This window comes from Vipera berus, assembly GCF_964194415.1.
Source record: "Vipera berus genome assembly, chromosome: Z".
Lineage (NCBI taxonomy): Eukaryota > Metazoa > Chordata > Lepidosauria > Squamata > Viperidae > Vipera > Vipera berus.
In genome coordinates, this window is record NC_138205.1 from 110,112,987 (window position 1) to 110,137,583 (window position 24,597).

Here is a 24,597-nt window from a genome sequence, read left to right on the forward strand (position 1 = left end):
TGTGTGTGTGAGAGAGAGAGAGACAGAGACAGAGACAGAGAGAGAGAGAGAGACAGAGACAGAGACAGAGAGACAGAGAGAGACAGAGAACTCCCGGGATTTCTTTGTCCACCAGCCTATAGCCAGGCAGAGGAAAAAGATTGCTTTTCTCCAGTGCTAATGATATGCAATGAGATTGTTATGAGATGGATACAAAGCTCTCCCTCCATTTCCTCCCCCCTCAAGCAGTCTTACTCAAATTGCCTTTTCTGTTGCAAATAACAGCAGGGAAAGAATATTCTGGAGTTGACTTACCTAAAGAATAAGTTTAGTAAGAACCTGTTTTATCCAAATTACCCACTGTATTTGTATATGGATGGCTAAGCACATTCATAAGCAGCCCCACAAATTATATGGTAGTCCTTTGGGTTTGAAGAAGAAACTCTTTTGTGCAGCTCATCTGTGGACGCTGGTTGGGCTAAAAAGATTGACCACTGTACTTTAGAACAATTAATTCTCCCCATTCTTTGGATTCGAGACCAGATATATTCAGCTTACTAAAGGTGTTGTCTTTAGATGATTTTATTTTTTTATCATTACTATTTTCTATATTTATACCAAGTCAATAAGTTAGTTTTGCATATATACAATGTAAATATTTTTGTTGCAACTCAAGATATGTAACGTCAGAGGAGAAAACGAGGTGTAAGAATTTCTGCACTGGAAATTCTAATTTCCAGGATTGGGGAAAAATAGTACATAATTAATAATTTTGTGGCTAATTGAGCATACATATAGATTTATGTTTCTACATAAACCAGATGAATCTGAAATAGATGAAACTAGTCACGTACAGTACTGTCCCTAGTGGTCAGTGTAATAAAATATATAGAATGTATGCTTTGTAAAGATAAACACGCCCAACACACAAGGTATGTGGAAGTCACGTAATACCCATATGAGGGCATGACCTATGTAACATCACTAACCTTTCGTTTAAGGCAGACCATTTTTTAAAGATATATAGGATTAGGCAATTAAAATGCTATGCTATCGTTGACTTTGTAGTATGCACATTTTACTACTTTTGTGTTTGAAAATAAGTCATTGTGGTTGCTATCTACAAGAAGTGCCAATCCATGTATGGTGGATCATATTTTTATATTTCTCTCCGCTCTAGAGAACTGAGAAAAATGGATGATAAAGATTCTTATATTGCTGTGCAGGAACAGCATTATCATCCAGTAGTAGTATCACCCAAAGGCAAAGACATATGTGCCAGAAGCCTATTGATACCATAAATGCCTCACTAGAAGAAGGAATTTAGTTGGTTGTTTAGTTCCTTACTTAAATATCAAATCATGCAATGTTTATAGGATGATGTCTGATTATGAATACGTTAAGCTATGCTAATGCTGTTCTTTAGTGCTTAAAATAAGTAGTTTTTTAACTTAAAGGATATCAAGTCCTAAATTGGGGCCTCAGGAAAATGTTGTGAATAGTAAACTGCTCAACTAAGAAAAAATCTTCTTGAATACATTGTATTCATGTGAATTGTGATTAGCTGAAATATGAAACATGAACATTACTTATTCAAGTTTTGAATAAAATTCTCTGGACAATTCCTTGCATCTACAAAGACTGAACATTAAAATAAAAGTATCTTGATCAAAGAGGACAATTTCATGTTATTGATTCTTTTCCAGATTTATCAGATTATGGTGCTTATTTCTCATTTATTATATAGAATATGTGATTTGCATTAAAATATGTTGCTGTTTCAAACTTATTACATCTTTCCAACTATAGTATATATTTAATTTTCAATATTTACTAGCTACTTTATAGTAATAAGGCTCAGAATAATTTTTTAAAATAAAAACAAATACAAATTACATAAATTCATTATAAAATAGCATAGTAACACTTTTAAAACAGCAGCATGAGATGTTTATAAAGAAGCAATATAAAAAGAAGTTAAAGTCTGAAAGAAAAAAAATGTTTGCTTGGAGCTAAAAGTTAAGGAAATAGATTCCAGATAGATGGATGATATGGGTTATATTTCTTTACTGGAATGCAGTAGATAGATAGGTTGCTTGAATGTCTCAGCATAAAAGGCAACCATTTTACTACAATTTTAATGTATTCCTATTTTTTTCCTTTTTTGGAATATATAATCAAAGAAAGAATAGACAATCAGCAATGGACATCTGTTGGAATTAGATATTTTCTTAAATGTATCAAGACTGGATCTAAATTGCCACAATACTATGGCCACTCCCTTTGCTTGCTCGGGTTTTTTGTTTTTTTTTTGCAATGGCTACTTGGTAGACATTTTCTGCATTGCTACACTCTTACCAAGCAAAAGTACCACAGTTATTGCCCAGGTTTCAGGAATTTATATGGGAACAAGCCCTTTAGGTTTCATCTGAAGTCCCAACTGCTTATTATTATTAGCGTATGGCATTGTTATATTAGCCAGAAGAGCACAGTACTATTGCAGAAGAATAGTTTGGCTTGCCAAGGTACCAGACCTGTTATAAGAAATGCATGCTTCCCCAGGTACGCTACAGGAGTGTGAGCTGGCTTTGCCTCAGAGAGAAAAATGAGCAAGTCTTCCTGCAGCATCACCATGCTCCCTTCCCTCCCCAGAACTGCCTCACAAATGGGCACTGCAACCAGCAAAGTTCAGAGCTGCCAGGAATCTGATTGCCTGCACAGAGCACCAGCTCTTCTCCCCTATCTGTCTACTTGCATAGAACATGCTTTCAAACTGTTAGGTGGACAAAAGCTGAGACAAGTGAGAGGAGCTTACCCTGCCCCAGAGTTGAGACCATCTCCAGCATCATTAAGCCACTGAGCCGCCATGCTTCAGCAACTGCTTATTTTAGTAATTTAATTGGAAGGTCATAGATCAGTTAAGCCAAGCTACTCCTGCCCATGTTACATTGTATCTAGGGTACATAGCTGAGCTGGAAAAATGCAGTGAGTGCCTCAAAGAAAACTTGTGTTTTATTGACAAATATAAATCTCCAAGCATTCCCAAATAACACATTTGGTGCCCTTCAGTGCTAAAACTTTGTAACCTTAACTTTGAAGTAAACATGCATCCTTAAGCCTAATTTTATACTGTCCTTGATCTAATTTCACAGGCCTTTAGTAAGCATTTTTTCAGATCTTTTGTAAAAGTAATCTATTCCAGTTTGGCAGAATCTATGACAGTTTGGGAGAAAGAAAATAAAAAGAAAACAAGCAGCCCATCCAGCTCAGTCATAAAGTTTCCAACCACTTTGAGAATATGGCCTTTGATTACTTACATGGACAGTTGTCACTTGAGGTATCTTAGCTTGTCTGGTTTCATTTTATTGGAATCACTGGTTCAGTATCATGGCCAAGAACTGGTTAAGCATTTCCACAGTTTTATTTGAATAAAATTAAAAAGAGAGAAATTAGTATGGCATTAGCATATTCATAGTACTGCAATCTAAATCTTGGGATTACTTCACTTAGGATTTTTCTTGTCATGTGACAAAAATTATAATGTAATTGCTTTTCTCCTCTTTTAAAAACCAACTCTTGGCTCCAACACATGAAATATACAGACAAATCATTTTAAAAAGGGGTTCCCAACCCCAAACCATGGACTGGTACTGCTCCATGGCCTGTTAGGAACCAGGCCATACAAGCTGTGAGTGAGCATGCAAACCTTCATGTGCACCTGCGCAGAATCTAAATTTTGTGTGTGAAATCATCCCCCCTGCTACCCACCACCACTGCCAGTTTAAAAGGTCTGTTGTCTTCTAGAATTTAAACTAAAATGGCCCTGGAAGACTTTATCATGGACTACAAGGATGGGTGTGCCATGCCAGCATAAAATGGTGAATATGTGCCGGGTTGATCTCAACCCTTCAATAACCATCTGACAGCAATACTAGCCAAATAAGTATTGAACCACACTAGATTGTACAGTAAAAATAATGTAACTGGTTGCCTACATATGAGGAAAACGCTAGTTTAAAATCAGGACATTTTCTAGTTCAATAATCTGTGCCATTTCCTGGCCAAACAAATGTATCCTGGACACTCCTAAAGATATGGAGCTGTCCCTTTTTATGTATAGTTTCTAACAATTAGCATTTTTAGTATGCTGACCAGCATGGCCACATGCTATGTCAAGGAATACAATAGTTCATTCATGCAGCAATATTTCTTCCTCACCAATACTAATTCTACACAAGGATAAATGCAGTTTTTAGTGTTCAACCCTTCTAAATCCTAATTGAAAGTGATCTAGGAAATGTTTATTATACAAAATAAGGACCCTCTGACTCAGGATTTGCCACCTATTTATAATTATTTCTTCTGAATATAACATGGTGTCTCCCCACCCCACATATACTACCAAAAAGTCTATCATCTTTTAAGAATAGACTTATTTATTTATTTCTTGACATTAAGAGGATTATATAACCTCTTATGCCCAGCCTGGTATATCTTCCTCATTGGGAATCTACTGTTAATTCTCCAGCCAGATGAGCCTTTGCAAAATGGAGATGCTGTATATATAATAAGCTAAGTGAGAGTGTCAGGCATGACTTAGAAAATGCTTTTGGTACTACTGGTGACAGGTAGTAGCACACTTCCCTGGAGTCAGATTAAAAGAAAAAAATACTCTTTTTTGGGAGGGATCATCTTACTATTTCAGAGGTGACAATGAATTATTCAGACATGGGACCTTTTCTTTTTTTTAAAAAAATTACAGTGGCAGGACTTAGCTTTTTCTTCAAATAATCCACTATGTATCTTAATAGGAAGATATATAATGATACTAGGGTGTTTATAATCACTGAAAAAATCCATTAAAATGCATCATAATTATAGCTTTAATAATAACATAATTGTGTTGTAATGTTCAAATTTACATTGGTTACATTGGTTGTAGCTATAGTGAACATGCATACTAAAATTTTATATCAGTAAATTTTGGCTTGTTTTACAAACCAATGATAGCAATTTAAAAGCAGCCTACAAAACAATGATGACAGCTTGTTGGAAACATTGCAGCTATTGAAAACTGAAATCATCAGATGTCAGATGTTGCTCTAATTATTATACAGATTTCCTTATAGTGAGCTATTATATTTTTACAATGTCAAAATCAATCTGTCTTCATAATTCACTGATTAACATCTTCATTGACATGTTGATCCTTGTTTTTCTTCTAAGTAGTGTTTCCATTTACATCTGCTTAATTTCACCATTGGAAATATTTCTTTTACAAATAAATTTTAAATCTTTATGTTCATAGCTTTTATGGTTCTGACATACTACAAAAGAATTTATGTCAGGCCAAGTATTTGATGTTTGAGACATATAATTGAGAGATTATTTTCTTTTCTAATTGCCTATGTATTCTTAAAGTCTTGAGTTCCTATGCTCAAATAGGTATCTCAAAAATGATTTGAAAATCCATTTAGTTTGATAAACCTAAGATTTTAAATCTATCAGTTGCAATGGATCTTAATATAGTAATTGCTGTACTAATTTCTTGGTTTTAAAATTTATTAGTTTTTAATAAATTTTAATAACAGGTGTTATCTCATAGCAAAAAATATTCCATGCAATTTTTCATTCATGCTTTATACATTTTTCTGTGACCTATTTTCAGCAAATATTTCGTAGCAACAAGAAAAGCCCTTGGGTAGCTATTTCTTTATGTAGATGGTTCTCCACATGGCCACAGTTGGGATCAGAATTTCCATTACTAATCAAGGTGCTTGTTGAGCTGTGCCTGATTTTATGACCATGCTTGTTAAACGTATCACTGCAGTTGTTAAATGAATCATGTTGTTGCTAAAGAAATCCAGCATCTGCCATTGACTTGCTTGTTGGAAGTTCCCTGGGAAAGGTGCAAATGGTGATTACATGAGCTCAAAATACTGCAATGGTTGTAAATACATCCTGGTTGCTAAGTGCCCGTGTTTTGATTACATTACTATGGAGATGCTGAAATGGTTGTAAGTGCAACCCCTCTGGAATGGGGAGGAGTACATGGAACCTGGTGTGCTGGCAAAGCAAGCCCAGTGCCTGTGGAGTTCCAGCGAGGGAGGATGGGGGATGAAAATAGGCAGGGGGCATGCTGCAGTGATTGGTCGTAAGGGCGAACAACCGCTATGGTGCTGCAACATACATAACTTTGGGACCAAATTGTAAGTATTTTGGGGGGGTGTTATAACTTTTGACTGTCACTAAGTGAAAGTTCATAACTTGTGGACTACCTTTATTACACACCTCTTCCCTAAAACTATGTTAGTTGTTGTTAGTTGCGAAGTCGTGTCCGACCCATCGCGACCCTATGGACAATGTTCCTCCAGGCTTTCCTGTCCTCTACCATCTTCTGGAGTCCATTTAGGCTCACGCCTACTGCTTCAGTGACTCCATCCAGCCACCTCATTCTCTGTCGTCCCCTTCTTCTATTGCCCTCAATCTTTCCCAGCATTAGGCTCTTCTCCAGCGAGTCCTTCCTCCTCATTAGGTGGCCAAAGTATTTGAGTTTTAGCTTCAGGATCTGGCCTTCTAAAGAGCAGTCAGGGTTGATCTCTTCTAGGACTGACCGGTTTGATCGCCTTGCAGTCCAAGGGACTCGCAGGAGTCTTCTCCAGCACCAGAGTTCAAAGGCCTCAATTCTTTTGCGCTCAGCCTTTCTTATGGTCCAACTTTCACTGCCATACATTGCAACTGGGAAGACCATAGCCTTGACTATACGCACTTTTGTTGACAGGGTGATGTCTCTGCTTTTTAGTGTGCTGTCTAGATTTGCCATGGCTTTCCTCCCGAGGAGCAAGCGTCTTTTAATTTCTTGACTACAGTCCCCATCTGCAGTGATCTTGGAGCCCAGGAAAATAAAATCTGTCACTACCTCCATTTCTTCCCCATCTATTTGCCAGGAATTGAGAGGGCCGGATGCCATGATCTTGGTTTTCTTAATGTTTAGTTTCAACCCAACTTTTGCACTCTCCTTCTTCACTCGCAACAAGAGACTCTTCAGTTCCTCTTCACTTTCTGCCATTAGAGTGGTATCATCTGCATATCTTAGGTTGTTGATATTTCTTCCAGCAATCTTAATTCCAACTTTTGACTCCTCTAGCCCTGCCTTTCTCATGATGTGCTCTGCATATAAGTTAAATAGGCAAGGCGACAGTATACAGCCTTGCCGGACACCTTTCCCAATTTGGAACCAATCAGTGGTTCCGTGTCCAGTTCTCACTGTTGCTTCTTGGCCCGCATATAGGTTTCTCAAGAGACAAATAAGATGTTCTGGTACTCCCATCTCTTTAAGAACTTGCCACAGTTTGTTGTGATCCACACAATCAAAGGCTTTAGCATAGTCAATGAAGCAGAAGTAGATGTTTTTCTGGAACTCTCTAGCTTTCTCCATGATCCAGCGTATGTTGGCTATTTGATCTCTAGTTCCTCTGCCTCTTCGAAATCCTGCCTGTACTTCTGGTAGTTCTCGATCCACATACTGCTGGAGTCTAGCTTGTAGGATTTTAAGCATAACTTTACTAGCATGAGAAATGAGTGCAATGGTGCGATAGTTTGAACATTCTTTGGCACTGCCTTTCTTTGGAATTGGAATGTAAACTGATCTTTTCCAATCCTGTGGCCACTGTTGAGTTTTCCAAATTTGCTGGCAAATTGAGTGTAGCACTTTTACTGCATCGTCTTTTAAGATTTTGAATAGCTCAGCTGGAATACTGTCACCTCCACTAGCTTTGTTGTTGCTCAGCGTTTCTAAGGCCCACTTCACTTCACATTCTAGGATGTCTGGCTCGAGGTCAGTGACCACCTCATTGTGATTATCAGGGACGTTAAGCTCATTCTTGTATAGTTCTTCTGTGTAATTTTGCCATCTCTTCTTAATCTCTTCTGCCTCTGTTAGGTCCCTGCCATTTTGGTCCTTTATCATGCCCATTTTTGCATTGAACGTTCCCTTCATCTCTCCAATTTTCTTGAAAAGATCTCTGGTCCTCCCTATTCTATTGTTTTCTTCTATTTCTTTGCACTGTTCATTTAAGAAGGCATTCTTATCTCTTCTAGCTATTCTCTGGAATTCTGCATTCAATTGGGCGTATCTTTCTTTTTCTCCCTTGCCTTTTGCTTCCCTCCTTTCCTCAGCTATTTGCAAAGCTTCCTCAGACAGCCATTTTGCTTTCTTGCATTTCTTTTTCTTTGGGATGGTTTTGGTTGCTACCTCTTGTACAATGTTGCGAACCTCTGTCCATAGTTCTTCAGGCACCCTGTCTATCAGATCTAATTCCTTAAATCTATTTGTCACCTCTACTGTATATTCAACGGGGATATGATTTAATTCATACCTGACTGGCCTGGTGCTTTTCCCTACTTTCTTCAGTTTAAGCCTAAACTTTGCAACAAGAAGCTCATGGTCTGAGCCACAGTCAGCTCCTGGTCTTGTTTTTACTGACTGTATAGAGCTTCTCCATCTTTGGCTGCAGAGCATATAGTCAATCTGATTTCTGTGTTGACCGTCTGGTGATGTCCATGTGTAGAGCCGTCTCTTGGGTTGTTGGAAAAGAGTGTTTGCTATGACCATCGTATTCTCTTGACAAAATTCTATCAGCCTGTGCCCTGCTTCATTTTGTACTCCAAGGCCAAACTTGCCTGTTATTCCGGTTATCTTTTGGCTTCCTACTTTAGCATTCCAATCCCCCATGATGATAAGGACATCATTTTTTGGTGTTAGTTCTATAAGGTGCTGTAGGGCTTCATAGAACCGGTCAATTTCATCCTCTTCAGCACCGGTGGTTGGGGCATAGACTTGGACTACTGTGATATTGAATGGTTTGCCTTGGATTCGAACTGAGATCATTCTGTCATTTTGAGGATTGTATCCCAGTATTGCTTTTCCTACTCTTTTATTGACTATGAAGGCTACTCCATTTCTTCTGAGGGATTCTTGCCCACAGTAGTATACCTGATGGTCATCTGAATTAAATTCACCCATTCCTGTCCATTTTAGTTCGCTGATACCTAAGATGTCGATGTTCAGTCTTGTCATCTCTTGTTTGACCACGTCCAGCTTGCCTTGATTCATGGATCTTACATTCCAGGTTCCTATGGAGAAAAAATCTTTACAGCATCGGACTTTCCTTTCACCACCAGACATATCCACAGCTGAGCGTCCTTTCGGCTTTGGCCCAGTCGCTTCATTCTTTCTGGCGCTACTAGTACTAGCCTTCTGCTCTTCCCCAGTAGCATATTGGACGCCTTCCGACCTGAGGGGCTCATCTTCCAGCGTCATATCGTTTTGCCTTTTGGTACTGTCCATAGGGTTTTCATGGCAAAGATACTGGAGTGGGTTGCCATTTCCTTCTCCAGTGGATCACGTTTTGACAGAACTCTCTGCTATGACCTGTCCATCTTGGGTGGCCCTGCACGGCATAGCTCATAGCTTCATTGAATTACGCAAGCCCCTTCGCCACGACAAGGCAGTAATCCATGAAGGGGCCTAAAACTATAAGGTCAACAAAAATCTCATATACAAAGTTTAACTGCCTGTTGACTCAGTTTTGATTTTACTCTGAAGTATAAAATTAAGCTGCTAATAAAAAGGCAAGTAATGCCTAGAATCCAGCAACATCTGCAGGGGAGCAAGATAAGCAAAGATGGCTGCATGATCAAAGTCCTACCCCTTTAAGCATTCAATTGCCAGGGATCTGCCCTGTGGCTAGCTCCTAAATGCAATTTACTCAATTACTCATAAGTTAACTCCTCTTTTTATCAGCTCCAGAAGGCTTCATTGACAATGATTAAGTATATTACCCAGATCTGAAACACATAACTTGGTTCAAATTTTCAGATGGCTTGACAGAAGACTCACAGACCTGATTTGATAGAGAAAACTTAAGTCAATCATGGCTCTCCATTTGAAGCAGACTTTATCAAAAAGGAACCTAACATTTGGAGCAACTTCTTTATTCCTTGAAAACAAATCTCCACTCATAAGTCTGACTTCTCATTTTTTTACAATTATCAGAACCTACAGAAAAAGCATTGTAACCAAATTGCGCTGCACTATGGCTTTTCTGAATAATTACTACCGTAACCTTGGGCTACAATTAAGCCAAGGTAGAAAAAGAATTTTAGACATGGACCCTCAAGTTAAACATATCGGAATCTTTTATTAAGGAAATTTAATGAATTGTTTTAATCCATCTTGATATTAGATCTGCTTGCAATTTCTAAATATGATGGAACCTTTGCATTGCTGTGTTTTGGTGTCTTGCATACAGGGCTGGGGAATATGTGAACAACCGGTTTTCTGTATGGCTGATACTTCCGGAAGTCCATTCTGGACCTGGGCAACAAAAAAATTGGTACTGGTTCTGCCGAAGTGGTGCAAACTGGCTGAAGCCCACCACTGCCTACATAGCTGTTGTAGCAACAAATACTGTATAAGAAAACTCATTTCAGTATAAGAACCTGCCCCTGAGAGCAACCATAGTCCACTGTATAATATGACCTTTTATTTTCTATGTAGAATCCTAATAAGTGGCCATCAAATTTCACTGACTGCCTGTCAAATGTATTTATTAAATAATATATACACATTTTATTTATTTTTAAAAAATGTGAAATACAAGCAGCAAAGATAATCAATTAACCAATAACCAATTAAAATATACCATTTTATCTTTAGCATGTCCCATGATATCAGGATTCAAGAATAAATACAAATGTAATCTGCAGAATATGTGAGAAGTTAGCAGCAACTCTATGTTTGCTCAAAACCTCCGTCAGTGAATGCCTTGCTCAATGTCACTGACATTAATCCTTTCCCTAGTTCCATTAAATAATTTTATTCTTCCCATGTTAACAGTGCTAAATAATGTGCAGTATACACTAATGATACTGCTATTTTGATTTGTAACCATAATAATAGTATCTGACTAATTTAGGTGTACTCATTGTCACAGAAAGGTAGTGGACACACACACACACACACACACAACCTATGCTTTATATGTGAAGGAACTATGTGTGTATAATTGTTTCTATATGTTAGTCTTTTTATATCATTTTGGAAATACAATGTTGTTTTGGACTAACCAAAATTCTATTTTTATACTAATTTTTGACTTTTGTACGTTTCTTCTCTTTCAAAATATTTTATTTATTTCAAATAAGTGTGGGTAGAGAAACAATATATATGTGTAGTAATCACTTAGTTGCATATGTTTAGTGGGTAATATAATTAGCACTTTGACAGGTAAATTTGCTAAAGATAATCCTAATTGTACTCAAATATTCGTAATGTTTGATTTAAAGAATTTTAAGTTTTGAATTAGCTATTTCACAGATATCTCAATTAGTTGTCAGGATTTAAAAGCCAAGCTAGATCTGGTCTATTAGTACTTGGATTGGAAATTCTTAGAGAAATAGTGAATTCTAAAAACTTTGAAGAAAATACGACTTTCATAGAACTCATGCCCCAGGATTGGAGCTCAACTCCAAAAGATATCTTTTAGTTTGCAAACATAGATGATATTACTTTAGGCACTATCAGAAGCACTTTCCTGGTATTCCTTTATTTATTTTGTACTGTATTTCCCCAAAAATAAGACCAGGTCTTATATTAATTTTTGCTCCAAAAGACGTAATATGGCACTAAATGCATCATTCTGGCTAATGATCAGAACTGGAGCTTATTTTGGGGGGTAAGGCTTATATTACGAGCATCCTGAAAAATCATGCTAGGGCTTATTTTCCAGTTGGCTCTTATTTTTGGGGAAACACTGTATGTACTTGTTCATTTCTGGCTTAGTAAATTGTTTAAAGAAGTCTTTCAATAACCCTGTGTAACCAGCTTATTATTTAATTCAAGTTGTATGCACACCATAATCTAATAACACTTTTGCTAACATGCATTGAAGTCATTTTATTTTTTTCACCTCTACATTATTTAACCTTTGTGTGTCATCATTATTGAATAATGAGACAACTTGGCTATTGTGCCATTCATTCCCATTTTGAGGCATTCAGTCGATACAGCAAAGAAAGTGTATATACTCACCTGAATATGATTGCTTTGTTTAATTATATTAGTATCGGTTGTGTTTTTCTTCACTAAATGCCAAAAGCATTGATGATTAAAATTTCCTCTGACTTCTCTTAAAACACAGTTTATAAACATTAGTTTTGTAATTGTAATTTGTAATTGAGAGGGAAGAAATAAATTGAGCATGTCACTATTTTATAGAAGGCTCTGAGAAGTATTAGATTCCTAGACCAAAACCAATAAGATAAATGTTAAGTTTTGCTCTTTCATTAAAAAATAAAATAAAATAAATTCAAATACAGGTATGTTGGAGAAGCTTTGGTTAAATAGAAATGTATACAAAAAGATTGAGGTCTTGTGGATTACAAACTAAATAAGAGTCAGCAATGTAGTGTGGACCCTGTAAAAAAATAAATTTTACTACTTCTTAAGACAGTATTGGTAGAAGCATAATATCCGCATCACAGAAAACAATAGTTCTATACTTATTTTGAACTAGGAGAATTATCCCAAATGTGCCATGTCCCATCTCTGGAAAATCCTTATCTAAATCTCTAAAAACCAATGAAATAGATGGTATTTTCCTTGTGAAGAGATTTGTCAGGAAGTGAAATTTCCTGGGAAATAATGAGTGATTCTTTGATTACCGTAGTTTCCAGCGTATAAGACGACTTTTTAACCCATGAAAATCTTCTCAAAAGTCAGGGGTGCTGAAACTTTAGGGACAGGACTGGCTGGAAAACCTGGAGCGGATCTTCCATTTAGTCTGCACAGGGAAAGCAGGACCAATTGGAGTAGAAGCTGCAGTCTGTGATTTTTTAAAGGCTGGGGTCTGGGCTTCTTTCCTTCTAAAGTTGAAGAGCAGCTGTAGGCAGGTGGGGAATGCAAGAGCAACTTGAAAGGCAGGTGGGGAATACGTAGCCAGAGCAGCAGCTTAGCTCTAAGGACACATTTGACTCAGGAACTGGGCGGGCTGGCTGGAAAACCTGGAGCGGATCTCCCATTTGGTCTTTTCTTTTTTAATCCCATTTATATCCCGCCCTTCTCCGAAGACTCAGGGCGGCTTACAATTTAAAGCACAAATCAATGTGCTTAGCAATAGCCTTCATTCTATGTATATGCCTGCTTATTAGAGCTTTCACACACACCCCCCCCACAAGCAGCATTATTACAAAGTCAGCTTATTGCTCCCAACAATCTGAGTCCTCATTTTACCTACCTCGGAAGGATGGAAGGCTGACTCAATCTTGAACCTGGTGGGATGAGAACCTGCACTAATTGCAGGCAGCTGGTGTTACTTAAGGCTCTGCGCAGGGAAAGCTTTAGAGTGAATTAGGAAAAGTGAAAAAGTGAATTAGGAAAATAGGAAACGGTTGCTGGAATTGGGTATGTGTAGTTTAACGAAGAGAAGGGTGAGGGGTGACATGATAGCATTGATCCAATATCTCAGGGGCTGCCACAAAGAAGAGGGAGCCAAGCTATTCTCCAAAGCACCTGAAAGCAGGACAAGAAGCAATGGATGGAAACTAGTCAAGGAGAGAAGCAACCTAGAACTAAGGAGACACTTCCTGACAGTTAGAACAATTAACCAGTGGAACAGCCTGCCTCCAGAAGTGGTGAATGCTCCAACACTGGAAGTTTTTAAGAAGAGACTGGACAGCCATTTGTCTGAAATGGTATAGGGTTTCCTGCCTTAGCAGGGGGTTGGATTAGATGACCTCCAAGGTCCCTTCCAACTTCTTCTTCGTCTTCTTCTTCTTCTTCTTCTTCTTCTTCTTCTTCTTATTATTATTATTATTATTATTATTATTATTATTATTATTATTATTATTAAGTTTAATCCACTTGCACTGTTTTATGTTTACATGTTTGATGACAAACAGCCTTATGTTTATAAGTGACAGTTTTCCTACTAAGTACCTGCATGTCATAAGCATTTGAATTAAAATTACCATATTAAAATCAAATCTGATGTTTTTTAATTTTTATTTGGTGTGCGTTGGAAGAGGGGTAGTCTTATACGGCGAGTATAGCCCAAACCCTATAATTTAACAGGAAATGTAGGGTTTCGTCTTATACGCCCAGTCGTCTTATACGCCGGAAAATACGGTAACATAACTAAGCAGAGTTGTCATCTTAAAAAATACTGCAGTACCATTCTGCAGTACTGATCCAGTATATTTGAAAATATAAATTCCAATGTCCCTTCCAACAATACGGTCCCACAGTTCTAATATCAGAAAATAATATTTAAGTTAGATAGGGACCAATTCAGCATAAGTATTCTTTATAATAGTTTTGATTATAAATCATAGATCTGAGTTCTGCTTTTGTTTTTATCAGTACTGACTTTTTGAAGTTTCATCAAAACATTTTTAAAAACCAAAGATTTTTTTTTGTCGTATTGGCATCACTATAATGATGTATGAATAATGTTTGTGCAAAATTTAAAGAAATGTTTCTTTTTCTTTTTTAAAAAACTGTATCCTATATGACTGCTCTTGAGTTTAGGGTACCAAAGCTGAATTTTCCTACTGTATACTAGGATTCACTCTAGAATAGTAGGAATTTTCCATTAAAAAATCTTTTTGATCAGCTAATAATCTTTCTAGGCATAGAGACAGTTGTAATTAAAATGGATTGATAGTCTTGAATGGCACTGAAATACATTGGGGACAGTGCTAAAGAAGAAGCAAAAAAAATCTAAATGATTCTATTTCTCCCACAGACTGCTACCTCTGTTTTAGGATTAATTTATCACATGATCCCATGACTAGTCTTTGTCTACAGAGAGAGGGAGGCTGTGAAACCATTGAAGGAGAAAACTGAAGTTAACAGAGCAATTGGTTTTAGTTTTGACACATAGACTGTAGCTTATGGCGACATCAAAACCATTATATGGGATGATAATTTATAACAGTTTGAAAATTAAATAATTTTTACTTTTTGTAGAGTTATAGAAAAGAATATTTGGTGTAAACAATTTAAACTACAGTATATATATACATTATTTCAGCATGTAAAAAAATAGTATTTACAGCTAATGTATTGTGTATAGTGAGTGAAGCTGTTCATGAAACAAAAACTATACCGTAAAGACTAACACAGTTCAGCTATCTGATAACTATGCAACACCCACTGTGTTTAATAGGGAATTAAATGTTCTTAGCTGCAGGGAGGATATCTTCTTTCAGTGGAGATATATTTAAATAAGAATTCAATCAAATTTATTTTATGAGATCAAATTATAATAAATTATTTCTCTCCTCATGAAATTAAAATAATGGTAACTGTCTAATTTTATGAAGAGAAACATGCAATTCTAAACCTTAAATAAAAATGCTTATTATCTTTCCATTGTAGGTATTTTATAGTGAATCATAGGACCTACATGTAACAGTCATTATAATTTATACTTCACGATTTGGTTCCAGACATTAAGAATATATATGGAGCGGTGGCAATGAAGAAAAAAAATCTATTCTAATAAACATTTTCCACTAACTGACAGAGGTTTTATTTCAGTAAGCTTTTAAAAGAATGAATATGTCTGTACACAAGCTGTATTTTGTGATTCTGATACAGTTGTTAATTCTGAGCATTTGAATTCTCTATATATTTTTACTATTATATTACTTGATAAACTTAGCAAAACAAAATAATAGCCTGCTACTTACGAACATGAAAGAACAAGTAGATGCACTCCATTCTTTTTTTAAAAATTGGATCTATATAGTTGTCAAGTGATGCAAAGACTTCATATTTTTTACTGTAATTCCTGCAAAATTTGGATCTGTTATTTTTAAATTTTCATTGCCACTTTTACTGTATATTGAAATTGCTTAATAATAAAGGAAAGAATATATAATGATCCTATGTCTAGCTAACATTTTATGTGTTTTCTAATTAACAAGATTGTGCATCATAAAGGTGTGTGTGGAAGAGTGAAAGGGAGAAAGAGAGAAGCTATTTTTTTAGTATACCCACAGCTTCCCTGCAAATCTGCATAATAATGTTTAGCCTCAAACATTCATACTAACATGCTTAATTCGCAGCTTAATTTTGTAAAGAAAACCATTTGACAACACAGCTTTGTGAGAATTGCATATTGATGATGACAGAGAAAGAGAGATATTTTTGTATTTATATGGCAAATTTATTTGTTTTGATTTCAAAAACAACTCAGGGATGTTGCTTTGACATGATCTCAAAATGGAAAGAAATTCTTAATTATAGATATTCAAATCTGTCCTAATTTTCCCACCAGTTTTTCCATGTTTCTGCTGCCTCTGAGACTTAAAATATTCTCATTAGTTAGCTGCAAAGGCAACTTTCTTCCCTATTCCCGCATTCTCTTACTAGGTTTTCTTTTCTTTCTATTTTTTTTCTCCTCTGCCTTGGGAGTGACTGTGAAGATCATTTGCTGGAATGATTGGCAGGTTAGAGGATTCAATGAGATGAGTTCCTCTTAGTGCAGGTCAAAAAGGCTAGTTAACAAGAGCTGTCGAAAAATGCCAGCAGCATTCAAAATGGGAAATGTCATGACTTCGAGGCAGGGGGTGCCACCTGGAACAGAAAGCCCCCAGCTCATTAGCAAGTTACAGGATGTATGCTTAACTGGAGGGAGCAAGAAAAAGGAAAGATAATGCCCAATTGAGAAAATTGTTGTGAAGTGGAATTGATTTCATGTATAATTTGTTTATCACTAGAGGGTACAATTGCTGCCCGTCTGACATATGCAGAAGACTGTGTATGAAACAATTTAGCATAAACTCTAGGTTGAGCTCTGCATTTAAAGAAAACAAGTTTATTTCTTGCAAACTGGAAATGATTGGGTCATGTTGCATTAATTAGACCTGACATATTCTCAAATGGTTTAACTTGGTGGGTGAAGTAATTCAGCACACATTTGTATATGGCTTGCATTCATTATAATGCAGGGAAACGTACAGATTTGTGCATCTGATATTTCCTCTCATTTTGGCATTGCCGAAAAGAAAAACCCAACTGTTAAAACAGATTAAACATAACAGTTTACTGTATTAAAAACAATTACACATAACAGTTCCCAAATATAATACCATATCTTGTCAGTCATTCATATCTGTATATTTTTTAAAAAATATGTTTGTATTAAATTTGGATATTAATTGCTATTGCAGGCAATGTTGTAATAGGACTAATTTGTATTGATTGTGTTTATATTGACTATAAAGTTTAGTCTAAACAAAGTGAATAGTCATCATATATCAAAGAGAAACTGAAGCACTTTTCTTGAATTGGAGGACTTCTATTTCAGATCAGTTGGCTTTATTTCTCCATTTCCTGAATGTATATACTTTGTGTGTGTGTGTGTGTGTGTGTGTGTGTGTTTGTGTGTGTGTGTGTGTGTGTGTGTGTGTGTATTTAGAGCTCTAATGGATTTTAACTGGAAGTATCAGTCGATTGACAATGTAATTGAATAAAATCACATGCTCCTTCACTAACCTCTAGCCCCTTCTAGATGTTTTATTATAGAGTGTGGTTATTTATAGTAATGCAAAACAGTCATGGAGATAGACAGCTTTCAACTTTTGTTACAGTAGATTTCTGTGTTTGACAAAAATGCAAGAAAAAAGTGCACCTGACTGCAGAGGATGTGGCTAGCTTCATAATAAGTTTGTTAATCAAGAAACTATATAGTTCTGAAGATAATGTTTTAAAGAATCAGAAATTGTATTGTAATAGACAGCTTTTTTCATCAAGATGGATAATTCATTTGAAGCCTCATTCTATGTATTGAAACTTAAAACAAGATTGTGTTATTATTATTATTATTATTATTATTATTATTATTATTATTATTATTATTATTATATTATTATTATTATTATTATTATTATTATTATTATTATTATTATTATTATTATTATTATTATTATTATTATTATTATTATTATTATTATTATTATTAGCCTTCTAAGAAGAGAGGAAAAAGTTGCTGGTGATTTCTCCCTGCAATTGCCCTCTATCATCTTTGAGAAACTTGATGAGCAAACTAACATGTGACATGCAGTGGGAAGAAGAAAAAAAGTGACATTTGCTTTTCTCTACTTTCTCTACTTTCATTTACCTCCGTTTTTGGGATTAAAAAAATAAAGTAATTTTTCTTCTGACCTGCTGACTCATTCCTAAAACTGAAGTTCCTCCCTTCTTTTCTTTGACAATTGAAATCTTATAATTGTAAATGTGTCATTGTTTGCCTCCATTCTTCTTCTGATGATGGCATGTGTATTTGTGCAGAGTGCATTACAGTGTTTTTCAGTTGGCAAGACATGTGCCTCTGATAGAATACAGCTTCCCCAAATCCATATATTTGGGAAAGAGAAAAAGGAGTATGGGCAAACTGTCAACAGAGAAATGCACTGAGGCAGGGTAGGTTGCTGGTTGTGGCTAAATCAATATCATCAAGAACAAAAGGGGTTGTCTTTCCTTATTACAGAGATGCTTCATCTCTTTGGTCTTCTTTTGGAGTGCATAAGAGAACAAATATTGGAGGGAGGATGCACTTGGCAGCTACATAGGGCGATGTTTCTAGCTATAATCATTGCTTGGATAATAGTTTGGTTAGCCTGTGCAGAGATTCCTTTCTTCCATCTGAATCAGACACAAACCACACTCATCATATTACAATATTCCATAGTGGCTGGACATCTTACTTATTTTTAATGAGATCTGCAAACCCTGGTAAAATTTATTAAAATTAAATTGCCATTTTATGAACTTAAAATTATAAAATTGCTAGATAAAATAGGGTTATAAATATCCTTATTGGAAAAAGCCCCTTCATGGATTACTGCCTTGTCGTGGCGAAGGGGCTTGCGTAATTCAGTGAAGCTATGAGCTATGCCGTGCAGGGCTACCCAAGACGGACAGGTCATAGCCGAGAGTTCTGACAAAACGTGATCCACTGGAGAAGGAAATGGCAACCCACTCCAGTATCTTTGCCATGAAAACCCTATGGACAGTACCAAAAGGCAAAATGATATGACGCTGGAAGATGAGCCCCTCAGGTCAGAAGGCATCCAATATGCTACTGGGGAAGAGCAGAGGGCTAGTACTAGTAGCGCCAAAAAGAATAAAGCGACAGCCAAAGCCGAAAGGAGGCTCAGCTGTGGATGTATCTGGTGGTGAAAGGAAAGTCCGATGCTGTAAAGATTTTTTCTCCATAGGAACCTGGAATGTAAGATCCATGAATCAAGGAAAGCTGGACGTGGTCAAACAAGAGATGACAAGACTGAACATCGACATCTTAGGTATCAGCGAACTAAAATGGACAGGAATGGGTGAATTTAATTCAGATGACCATCAGGTATACTACTGTGGTCAAGAATCCCTCAGAAGAAATGGTGTAGCCTTCATAGTCAATAAAAGAGTAGGAAAAGCAATACTGGGATACAATCCTCAAAATGACAGAATGATCTCAGTTCGAATCCAAGGCAAACCAATATCACAGTAGTCCAAGTCTATGCCCCAACCACCAGTGCTGAAGAGGATAAAATTGACCGGTTCTATGAAGCCCTACAGCACCTTATAGAACTAACACCAAAAAATGATGTCCTTATCATCATGGGGGATTGGAATGCTAAAGTAGGAAGCCAAAAGATAACCAGAATAACAGGCAAGTTTGGCCTTTGAGTACAAAATGAATCAGGGCACAGGCTGATATAATTTTGTCGAGAATACGATGGTCATAGCAAACACTTTTCCAACAACCCAAGAGACAGCTCTACACATGGACATCACCAGACGGTCAACACAGAAATCAGATTGACTATATGCTCTGCAGCCAAAAATGGAGAAGGTCTATACAGTCAGTAAAAACAAGACCATGAGCTGACTGTGGCTCAGACCATGAGCTTCTCATTGCAAAGTTTAGGCTTAAACTGAAGAAAGTAGGGAAAAGCACTAGGCCACTCAGGTATGAATTAAATCATATCCCTGTTGAATATACAGTAGAGGTGACAAATAGATTTAAGGAATTAGATCTGATAGACAGAGTGCCTGAAGAACTATGGACAGAGGTTCGCAACATTGTACAAGAGGTAGCAACTAAAACCATCTCAAAGAAAAAGAAATGCAAGAAAGCAAAATGGCTGTCTGAGGAAGCTTTGCAAATAGCTCAGGAAAGGAGGGAAGCGAAAGGCAAGGGAGAAAAAGAAAGATACGCCCAATTGAATGCAGAATTCCAGAGAATAGCTAGAAGAGATAAGAATGCCTTCTTAAATGAATACTGCAAAGAAATAGAAGAAAACAATGGAATAGGGAGGACCAGAGATCTTTTCAAGAAAATTGGAGAGATGAAGGTAAGGTTTCATGCAAAAATGGGCATGATAAAGGACCAAAATGGCAGGGACCTAACAGAGGCAGAAGAGATTAAGAAGAGGTGGCAAAATTACACAGAAAAACTATACAAGAATGAGCTTAACGTCCCTGATAATCACAATGAGGTGGTCACTGACCTCGAGCCAGACATCCTAGAATGTGAAGTGGGCCTTAGAAAAGCTGAGCAACAACAAAGCTAGTGGAAGTGACAGTATTCCAGCTGAGCTATTCAAAATCTTAAAAGATGATGCAGTAAAAGTGCTACACTCAATTTGCCAGCAAATTTGGAAAACTACAGTGGCCACAGGATTGGAAAAGATCAGTTTACATTCCAATTCCAAAGAAAGGCAGTGCCAAAGAATGTTCAAACTATTGCACCATTGCACTCATTTCTCATGCTAGTAAAGTTATGCTTAAAATCCTACAAGCTAGACTCCAGCAGTATGTGGATCGAGAACTACCAGAAGTACAGGCAGGATTTCGAAGAGGCAGAGGAACTAGAGATCAAATTGCCAACATACGCTGGATCATGGAGAAAGCTAAAGAGTTCCAGAAAAACATCTACTTCTGCTTCATTGACTATGCTAAAGCCTTTGATTGTGTGGATCATAACAAACTATGGCAAGTTCTTAAAGAGATGGGCATACCAGACCATCTTATTTCTCTCTTGAGAAACCTATATGTGGGCCAAGAAGCAACAGTGAGAACTGGACACGGAACGACTGATTGGTTCAAAATTGGGAAAGGAGTCTGGCAAGGCTGTATACTGTCGCCCTGCCTATTTAACTTATATGCAGAGCACATCATGAAAAAGGCAGGGCTAGATGAATGAAAAGTTGGAATTAAAATTGCTGGGAGAAATAACAACCTAAGATATGCAGATGATACCACTCTAATGGCAGAAAGTGAAGAGGAACTAAAGAGCCTCTTGTTGCGGGTGAAGAAGGAGAGTGCAAAACTTGGGTTGAAACTTAACATTAAGAAAACCAAGATCATGGCATCTGGCCCTCTCAATTCCTGGCAAGTAGATGGGGAAGAAATGGAGGTAGTGACATTTTATTTTCCTGGGCTCCAAGATCACTGCAGATGGGGACTGTAGTCAAGAAATTAAAAGACGCTTGCTCCTGGGGAGGAAAGCCATGGCAAATTAGCACACTAAAAAGCAGAGACATCACCCTGTCAACAAAAGTGCATATAGTGAAGGCTATGGTCTTCTCAGTTGCAATGTATGGCAGTGAAAGTTGGACCATAGGAAAGGCTGAGCACCTAAGAATTGAGGCCTTTGAACTCTGGTGCTGGAGAAGACTCCTGTGAGTCCCTTGGACTGCAAGGCGATCAAACCGGTCAGTCCTAGTGGAGATCAACCCTGACTGCTCTTTAGAAGGCCAGATTCTGAAGCTAAAACTCAAATACTTTGGCCACCTAATGAGAAGGAAGGACTCACTGGAGAAGAGCCTAATGTTGGGAAAGATTGAGGGCAATAGAAGAAGGGGACGACAGAGAATGAGGTGGTTGGATGGAGTCACTGAAGCAGTAGGCGTGAGCTTAAATGGACTCCAGAAGATGGTAGAGGACAGGGAGGCCTGGAGGAACGTTGTCCATAGGGCCGCGATGGGTCGGACACGACTTCGCAGCTAACAACAACAACAACATTGGAAAAAGATATTTGTTCCTTTCTTGGCATGATTGAGGTTCTATAATGAAGTGATTGATGTAATATTAGAAGTGAAAGAGAGTAGATTTTACTACATTAATAGTATGCTCATTTAAAGGAGCTTTAGGTTCAGCCCAGCCTCTAGGTTCCAGCCTGGTTTGAGAACAGAAATATCCCTGGTTGCCTTAATAAGTGATATGCAGAGAGAGTGAGATTGAGCCTATCAAATATCTTGGTAACTGTGGGATTCCTTAGTACTCTTTGAGCTTGTTTTATTTAGTTACATTTATTTAGTTACATTTATATACCGCCCTATTCCCTGAGGACTCAGGGCGGTTTACAGGAAATTAAAAAATCCACCATACAAAAGTTAAAAAACCAAATTAAAAAATATTAAATTGACCCTGTATACTTAAAACCCCAATTAAAATTTCTCCTCAGCCTGGGCCCGAGAGCTCAAAGAGCCAGGTCTTCAGGCCCCGGCGGAATGATCGGAGGTCGGGGGCAGTCCTCAGCTCCACCGGCAGCTGGTTCCAGAGGGCAGGCGCTCCCACTGAGAAGGCCCTATCCCTGGGTGTCACCCGCCGGCAATCTCTCACCGGCGGCACCCTGAGCAGACCCTCCCTGTGGGAGCGCACTGGGCGAAGGGCGTTTGATGCCGGCAGCAGGTGTTCCCTCAAATAGCCCGGACCCAGGCCATGTAGGGCTTTATAGGTAATAACCAGCACCTTGAATTTCACCCGGAGGGCAACCGGAAGCCAATGCAGCTCGCGGAGTAGAGGTGTTACATGGGAGTATCGGGGGACCCCCATTACAACTCGCGCGGCCGCATTCTGCACCAGTTGAAGCCTCCGAGTGGTCTTCAAGGGCAGCCCCATGTAGAGAGCGTTACAGTAGTCCAGACGGGAGGTAACAAGCGCATGAGTAACTGTGCGTAGGGCGTCTCGGTCCAGATAGGGACGCAACTGGCGCACCAGGCGAACCTGTGCAAAAGCCCCCCTGGTCACGGCTCCTATGTGGTCTTCAAAATTGAGCCGTGAGTCCAGGAGGACGCCCAAGTTGCGAGCCCTATCAACGGGGGGTAACACCTCACCCCCCATCGTTAGAGGTGGAATAAGTTGGTTAACCCGAGATGCCGATATGCACAGCCACTCAGTCTTGGCGGGATTGAGACGAAGCCTGTTTCTCCCCATCCAGACCTGAACCGCCTCCAGGCACCGGGACATCACGGAGAGGGCATCGCTGGGTTGGTTCGGGGTGGAAAGAAAAAGTTGGGTATCATCAGCGTACTGGTGATACCCCACCCCGAAACCACGAATGATCTCGCCCAGCGGCTTCATATAGATGTTGAACAGGAGAGGCGAGAGGACCGACCCCTGAGGAACTCCACAAATGAGAGACCTCGGGGCGGATCTCTGCCCTCCTGTCAACACCGACTGCGAGCGGCCCTGAAGGTAGGAGGAGAACCACCGTAGAACGGTGCCTCCCACTCCCAACCCCCTGAGACGCCGCAGCAGGATACCATGGTCGATGGTATCGAAAGCCGCTGAGAGATCTAATAGGACCAGGACAGAGGAGTAACCCCTGTCCCTAGCCCTCCAGAGATCATTCACCAGCGCGACCAATGCCGTCTCCGTGCTGTGTCCGGGCCTGAAGCCCGATTGGTACGGGTCCAGATAATCAGTTTCCTCCAGGAACAGAGGGAGCTGATGCGCCACCACACTCTCAACAACCTTCGCCAGAAAGCGAAGGTTGGAGACTGGACGATAGTTGTTTAAAACAGCCGGGTCCAAAGCAGGCTTCTTGAGAAGGGGCCTCACCACCGCCTCCTTCAAGGCGGCAGGGAAGACACCCTCCTTCAAAGAAGCAGTTATTACTGCATGGAACCAGCCTCGTGTTCCCTCCCGAGCCGCATAAGCTAGCCAGGAGGGGCACGGATCCAACAAACAGGTGGTGGTGCTCAGTCTCCCCATGATCCTGTCCACATCATCAGGGGAAACAGGGTCGAACTCAGTCCAGATAACATGCTCAAGACCGCCTGATTCCTCCACGTCAGACTCTGCCCAGTCAGAGTCCAGACCGGTCCGGATCCGAGCGATTTTGTCCGCCAGATGATGACTAAACTGCTCGGCTCGTCCCTGCAAGGGATCCTCTCTCACCTCCTGGTTAAGGAGGGAGCGAGTCACCCTAAACAGGGCGGCCGGGCGATTATCTGCGGACGCGATAAGGGCGGCAAAGTAGTTAGACTTCGCCGTCCTTATCGCCGCAAGATAAGACCTTATAAAGGTTCTTAACTGCAATTGGTCGGATTCGGATCGGCTGGATCTCCAACCGCTCTCTAGACCTCGTCTCCGACACTTCATCTCCCGGAGCTCCACAGAGAACCATGGGGCCCAACGGGATCTGCGCCGGGTCAGAGGTCGCATGGGTACAACGCAGTCAAGTGCCCTGGTGGCAGCCGTTTCCCAGGCCTCCACCAGAGCATCGACTGGGCTGTGGGTAAGGGTGATAGGTATAGGCC

General features: G+C 38.9%; 1 protein-coding gene across 6 annotated transcripts in view; it reads left to right on the forward strand.

Annotated features, from left to right (window-relative positions):
• Positions 1-24,597, forward strand: part of CDK14 (cyclin dependent kinase 14) — a 289,922-nt gene that overhangs the window by 224,173 nt on the left and 41,152 nt on the right. Inside the window, exon 15 of one of the 6 annotated variants that reach the window (XM_081344347.1) lies at positions 18,013-18,240. The exons of 3 other annotated variants lie outside the window; for them this stretch is intronic. The gene's annotated coding sequence lies outside the window, so the exon portion shown is untranslated. Of the gene's footprint in view, positions 1-1,159; positions 1,479-15,421; positions 15,505-18,012; positions 18,241-24,597 lie in introns of those variants that run through there. 2 more of the 6 variants (XM_081344349.1, XM_081344346.1) reach the window with 2 other exon arrangements.